Source organism: Kryptolebias marmoratus, linkage group LG12 (genome assembly GCF_001649575.2).
Source record: "Kryptolebias marmoratus isolate JLee-2015 linkage group LG12, ASM164957v2, whole genome shotgun sequence".
Classification (NCBI taxonomy): domain Eukaryota; kingdom Metazoa; phylum Chordata; class Actinopteri; order Cyprinodontiformes; family Rivulidae; genus Kryptolebias; species Kryptolebias marmoratus.
Genome location: NC_051441.1, coordinates 23,268,216 through 23,276,099, shown reverse-complemented (window position 1 = coordinate 23,276,099; position 7,884 = coordinate 23,268,216).

Genomic DNA, 7,884 nt, shown 5'->3' with positions numbered 1-7,884 from the left:
GCTACACAGCTGTTCAGTCCTGATTGTTTGAGTTCCCTTCACATTGTGTGTGGAAATGCTCTTACTTTCACTATTTAACACAGCCTGGAGTTCTACTGTTGTTTTTCTTTGATTTGATTTCACCAAACATTTAAGTGATCTCAGATCACGATCATTCAGGATTTTTTTTCCAGCCACATTTCTTCCTCGAAGACGATGAGTCCCCACTATCCTTCCAGTTTTTAATGTGTTGGACCCAGTTTTAGTAGTTTCTGCAGTCTCCTTAGATGTTTTCTCTGCTTGATGCCAATGATCTGATCCTTCTCAAACAGACTGACATCTTTTCCACGACCACAGGATGTGTCTTTCAACATGGTTGTTTAAGAAATGAGAAGCAACTCATTGCACCAGTTGGGCTTCAATAACTTGTTTCCAGCTGAAACATAACTGCTCATGCAGTAATTATCCAATAGGAGGCTTGTATCTATTTGCTTAGTTAAATCCAGGTGGTGACTTTTTTTGGCCAGGCAGTGTATAAAAAGCAATACATACTATTCACTCTTATGTTTATGTTAGGAATGCATTACAATCCTTGAATAGCTGGGGGCTCATTCACTCACCTGCATATGCTCTGTACAATGTGCACTTCACACCAGTCCTCACCGTATTTTTTGTCCTTGCCTCTGGTTTACACACTGCCATATCATTTGTAGCCTCTAGTGCACTTCTCTGTAATCACAAATGATTATTAAGAAATATGTTGATACAAACTGTTAGCCGAAGATCACCAAATTAAAAAAATAATAATATCTGACCTTTGTCCTTGGCTGGTACCAGGTCTGCAGTGAACTGGTGCATGACAGAGGCAATGGCACTGTCTTATAGCCCATACTATGTTCCAATACAGTGGGAAAACATTTCATTAACTTTACTGACTTCTATCTTACAAACATTTTTGTAGCCAACAGCAGTAATAAAGAAAGGTGGTTGCAAAATTAGGTTATATTCTTTACTAGGGTTGCCACCTTTCAGAAATGGACTTAAGGGATGCACAGCACAGCCAAAGTCGTCTGACTCTCATGGTATGGGCTGCCCGCAGCAGTGGTCTGCTTTATTTCTGCTGGTGTCTTTGGAAGGGAGTGATGAAGAAAGCAATCATTCATACACAGGTTGTACTCCTGTAAGAGTAGTTGTACTTTAACACATTTTTACTCAAGTAAAAGTATTTTAAAGACTAATATGAAAAAAAAAACAAATATGCAAATAATGGGTTAGGAGCTGTGTTTGTGTCTGTAAAGTTACCCACAGTGGGTAGAGTATCCTGAAATTTTACTCAAGTAAAATCAGCAATATTTCATTTTCATGTTACTCAAGTAAAAGTAAAACTATGTTGTGGTAAAACTACTCCTATTAAGTATTTTATTTCAAAAAAGTTACTCAAGTAAATATAACTACTTACTATCCACCTCTGGTAACACAAAGTTTGAACAAATAGTTCATTAAATTGAAAAGTATTTGTGGTCTGCCTTATGACCTGATAGAAGTCAGATCATCCAAACAGTTAAATTATGGACAAATCTTCCATTCCAACTTCAACTCAAAGACAAGAGGGGTAGCTATCCGGATCAATCAGAGACAGTTTACATCTACTGATGTCATAGCAGACAAAAATGGTAAATATCTCATAGTCGCAGGACTTTTAATGCACATTAAAGTTGTGTTTGTCAACATTTTTGATGTCAGTTTTACCCATAAGGTCTTTAGTAACATACCCTATTGAAATTCTCACCACTTAATTTTAGGGGGCGACTTAAACTGTGTGTTGGATCATTCCAGCTCTCGCAACATATCTCAGTCAGTTATGTCCAAGTCTTTTTCTGATTTTTTCACTCAGAATGGTTTGCTTGACCATTGGAGGCTTCATCACCCTCTAACCAAAACTTTTAATTTTTTTTTCTCAAGAACATCAGTCTTATAAAAGGATAGATTATTTTTTTAGAGATAAGGGTTTAGGCTCATGTGTTGTCTCCTCTGATTATTCCAGTATTTTGACATCTGATCATGCTCCAGTATTTGTGGACATGCAATTACCAGTGCACAAAGCCCAATCATCTCTGTGTAAACATAAATCATAAGTATTAGCAGATACAGAGTTTTGGGGTTTTATATCTAAATCAATAGATGATTTCCTTTTCTTTCAATCAGAATGATTCTACATCATACTCTCTATTGTGGGAACCATTAAAGGCATTTCTCAGGGGTCAAATTATTGTTTTCATCTTATAACAAGAAGAAACAATGCTAGGATAACTAAACTCACATCTAAAATTGCAGCTCTGGACTAGGGCTGCAACGATTAGTTGCCATTGTTGACAATAATTGACAATAAAAATAGTTGATGATGAATTTAATTGTTGTTAATGGTCTTTTTTTGATGATTTTTTTTTTAATGGAGTGAGACTTCTTCCCGTCCGTCTATTTCCGGTGAGCTTCACACATGCGCAGTAGCATTCAGTGACATGCTTAGTCATGGCGGCTACTGGTGAAACAACACAGTGTGCTAAACGAGCCAAGGTTTGGGACAATTTCACTCTCAATAAAGGAAAAATAAACTTATCTGCAACATTTGCAAATCACAAGCATTTAAATAGGAGGCACATCCGACATCTGGAAGCAGACACAGAGTTTTATATAATTATGTGATTCATAAACAGATTAGTCGACTAATTGTTTCAATAGTCGATGACTAATCGACTATCAAAATAGTCATTAGTTGCAGCCCCACTCTGGACCAGGAATGTGCATTGAACCCTTCACCATCTCTGATTAAGAATCGCCTTGATCTCCAGGCTGTTTGACCTCAATTCTACTAACGAAACTGAACAGTTATTATTACAAACGTGAGCAACATACTATGAACATGGTGAAAAGGCTGATAGATTACTATCACATCAACTAAATTGTCAGTCTAACTGATCTTCCATCCTGCAAATTGATATTGGCTCTGGCTTACCTCTTACGGATCCCCTAGATATTAATTCCGCCTTCAAGTCATATTACATTGTGCTGTATAAATCAGAATTTCCAGCTGACTGTAGTAACATGAATCAGTTCTTGGCTGATTTGGCATTCCCTACAATTGATTCTGGCCAGTCCAAAAATTTAGAGGCTCCCTTCTCCTTAAGAGAACTATTTCAATCAATTAAGTCTTTACAGTCTAATAAGGCCCCTGGTTCAGATGGAATCCCAATTAAATTCTATAAAAAAAAATTGTAATAAATTATCACCTTTACTTTTATTAATGTTTAATGAGTCCTTGGAAAGAAGCTATTTGCCTTCCACTTTGTCTCAAGCCTCTATAGATCTTCTGTTAAATGACGGTAAACCTCCATCCTCTTGTGCTTTCTATAGACCGCTTTCTCTGTTAAATGCTGATGTTAAAATTCTGGCCAAAATGATTGCTCTTCGGCTGTAAAAGATCTTGCCTCAAGTTGTTTCTGAGGAACAAAATGGCTTTATCAAAGGACGTCATATATTTTCTAATATTTGCACTCTTCTCTGTATTATTTATACTCTGCATTCGGATGGTTTACCTGAAATAGTATTTTCATTAGATGCAGTGAAGGTGTCATGAACCCAAGGGTTTTTGTCCAGAGAGCGAAATCAAAACCACACACAAAGACGAGGATAAAGGTAAGTGCGTTTATTTACAGGTGTGACAATGTACAAGGATCTTTTCCTGAAGGAGTCTGCAAGAGAAGGAGAACTGGGTGAGTCTCGGGTACAGCTCTGATTTCCAAGATGGTTGCGAAGGTTACAATGTCTCTTTGTTTGCTTACAGGTCCTAGCGGGAGGTTGCGGCGTCGAGGAGGAGCAAGGCGGTTCCAGTGATTTCCAAAGAGGAGCCAGGTAGCAGCGAGGTAAGTATCCGTGAATATCCAGGTAAGTGGTTCTTCCGACCCGTAGTCGTGGCGTGGCAAAACCTGAATCGTAGGCACAAACAGAGAACGTGAGCAACTTAAGAGCATAAGTTGGGTTAGACACTGTGGCGGAGAATCTAACCCAGAAGGTTTGATGCTCCAGCGAAGATCTGATCCCAGCCTGCTGCTGAAGTACCAGCTGGTCTCATCAGTGGGAACTGGAACACCTGTGGATGAATGATTAGTGGCACTGCCCAGAAGGCGGAGCCAAACCCAGATCCTCACAGAAGGTGTTTGATAGAGTTGAGTGGCCTTATTTATTTAACATTTGAAAAAGATTAGAACAAGGTAATAAATTCATTAGTTGGGTTAAACTGCTTTATACAGCTCTAAAAGTGTCATGGATTTGAGTAGTTTTGTGTTTATTTTCTGGCCTTGGTTCTTGTTCTTGGTGCTTTGTTTTCTGGAGTTACGTTTTTATGTTTCTGATTCATGTTTACGTTTGGGTTTTTTGTTTCTTTTATTTAGTCGCCTTTATGTTTAGTTTGGTCTTCATTCTGTTTTTGCCCCTTGTGTTTTGGTTTTCATGTCATTATTCACTTCTCCTCAGTTTGTCTCTTGTTTGCCTGCCATACCCATCTACACTTGCCCCAAGTTTTCTAATCACTCACCTATGCTCACTTCCCCTGATTACCTCCTGTGCTTAAAACCCAGTGGCGGGCCGTGCAATTCACACCTAGCCCTTCAGTAGAGCTCCGTCTGAATCAATCCACCCTCAATAACAATTTCAAGGCTATAAAAAACATCTTTTTATGCAGAAATGCAGTATCAGGAGTTGTTGCATCGCAGATAGATAACTCGTTTAGCCAGAATAAATGCATTTACTGAAGAAACAAACCCGGGGTGCACAAATCTCCTACTGCAGCTTCAGCTACGACACACGTAAAAAAAAAGCATTATTAACAACCTCATAAAATTGTAATATTGTTTATTTATTTTTAAAGCTTTTTTTTTGGGGGGGGGGCTTTTTATGCCTTTTACTGGACAGGACAGATGAAGAGAGACAGGAAACCGGAATTAGAGATAGAGAAAATGACACGCAGTAAAGGGCCGTCCGACGCAGGGATTTAAACTGGGGCTGCTTGCAGCGAGGACTGTAGGCTCTATACACAGGGCGCTCACACAACCCACCCCATACCATCATTTATAAAATATAAAATAGCAACATTTCACTCACCAAAAATGTCTTTACTTGAACACAAAATCCATCCTCCTTTCTTTCCTCAAGAATACTTCAATTACTCTGTCGTACAGATTAGCCGTGCGTTTCAGTTCCATCAAGAAGTCCTTTTCTATGGCCATCGAAGCTAATGCTGAAAGTCGAGCCTGCCCTGTCGTATTTCTGGCATAAGTTTCGCATAAGGTCGGAGTTGACCGACCTTTCTTAATGATGTCCAGCTTTTCTTGAAAAGTCCGTCTTGAAAATGGCTTTGATAATAAATCTGCAACCAAATCCATTTCTTCTCCTCCTTCAGCCATTTTGGGTTGACAAAACAGCGATCAAATCAACACAACTATATATTTTTGCTCGTGCAGCTCACAAATACGGTTTGCTAGGTCTGGCTAGTACGCTCTCTGACTATCCAATCAAAGAGTACGAATGTGCTGACGTCACCGTACGCCTGCTAGAGGGCCCTGGTGTAGCCAACTCAATATCTGATTGGTTGAAGAAACAGCTTGGTTGACACTTATTTTATACTACAGGGCCCGCAGAACTGATTGTGAAGGCCTCCAGGCAGATTTCTTTGACCCTGGCAACAAATGATTGCTGAAATGTGATTGGTTGAATGCTTTAATATAAAAATCCATGCCTGGAAACAGCGCAACCAAGAGAAAGGCTATGAAAGGAAGCAGACCGACCATTTGGAATTATTATTGAATAACAAATATCTGAATAATAATTATTCAGATATTTGTTAGGCCAGCAGAGAAGGCCTTGCAGGCCCTGACGGCCCACCACTGTTAAAACCTGATCATTTCCTCCACTCACTGCTGGTTTATTGTCGCTTACACGCGCTGTCTGGTTCGTCTCACGTCTTGCCTTGTCACTTTTTCTATGCCACGCTAAGTTTTGGATTTTTTGCTTTTGTATGATTTTTGCTGCCGCGTCAGCATTTTGTATTTGTTCTTTATTTTAAAATAAATTATTTTATTTTCCTTTGACCCATGATGAGTCTGCGTATTGGGTTCGCTGCAATCTCTTCTCCTCGACCTGGCAAAAAGCTTGTGTTCGAACAAATAATATTAATTCTGAATATTTTACATTAGAGTGTGGCACACGACAAGGCTGTCCTCTATCTCCACTTCTTTTTGCACTAGCAATAGAACCCTTGTCCATTGCCCTGAGATCTTCTTCATGTTTCAGAGGTATTATGCGTAAGGGCACTGTATATAGATTGGCTTTGTACACTGATGATTTATTATTATATGTAACAGATCCTGCATCTTGCCTTATTGGCATTATATCTATCATGGGAACATTCAGTTGATTTACTGGGTATAAAATAAACTTTCAAAAAAGTGAGTGTTTTCCTAATAATTCATCAGCTTTACAATTACAGCAGGCCGATCTGTCCTTCGAGCTCAATCGCTCAGGATTTAAATATCTCGGTGTTGTGGGGAAATCCCCCGGCTGTGACGGTATCCCGTCAGAATACTACAAGGAGTATATAAACATTTTCGCACCAGTGTTACAGAAGGTGTATCAAGAGATTTTTGAGAGAGGACATTAAAGGAGGAACCAATCACTGCCATCTCCTTAGATGCAGAGAAAGCGATTGATAAAGTGGAATGGATCTGTCTGTTCTCAGTTCTCTCAAATTTTGGATTTGGACCTCGTTTTACTAAATGGGGCAACATACTGTATAAGGAATCAAAGTTTGCAGTCATAACTAATGGCACTATCTTATCGCATTGGACCTGTCAGGTATATGCACCATTGGTGATTTGTATAAAGACAATTCATGTCCTTCAACTCACTCACTCACACATTTAATTTGGAAGGTAGAGCAATTTTTTTGGAAATATCTACAGATGAGACATTGTGTTACCTCAAAATTTAAAAAGATTGTAGAAAATGATATATTGAACTATATTAGGATGCCACGTGACCGACACACTACCTTTCAATTTTATAAGCTGCTAAATTATAATTTGAGCAGTGAATCGTCAAATATTAAACTCTTATGGCAGAGAGACTTGAGAATAGAGTATACAAAAGAACAATAGTTGAGTGTGTTGTCAGACAGTGGTAAATATGTGAAAGAGGCCAGAAGTAAACTTATACAGTATAAGGTGCTACATAGATATTATCATACGCCTACTAGGCTACATAGAATGAAAATAATGTCAGAGAATATGTGTTAGAAATGTAAGAAAGAGGTGGGCACATATTTGCACTGTTCTCTGGTTTCACCATTTTGGTCTAAAATTTTGGAAGCTCTGAGTGCATGGCTTAGCTCAGAGATCCCTCGGACTCCAGAACTGTGTTTACTAAGAGACAGATCTCAAATGCCGAACACCCCAAAAGGAGTTTTTACAGTTGTTGTGGTTGGCCTGGTGACAGCATGCAGGATCATCTTAAGACACTGGAAGACCACAAAGTGTCCTGTGAAAAATGAGTGGATTAAATCAATGATGGACACAGCTTCATATGAAGCCATGCTCAACAACATGGAAGGGAACAGAGACATGGGCATGAATAGGATAGCTTTTGGGACTCACTGAAAAGAACTACAGCCTCTGTGTGATTTATCAGGAGGAAGCTTTCTGATTTCTCTGGACAATTAATTTCCCAGCTACTGTATGTTTTTCGAACTAACTCTGTAACATGCATATGAAGTATAGCAGTACCCTGGGGACTTGGGGGTGCACCAGCCTTTTTTTCGATTTTGTTTGTGTTTGTGCCTTATGTGTAACAATATTC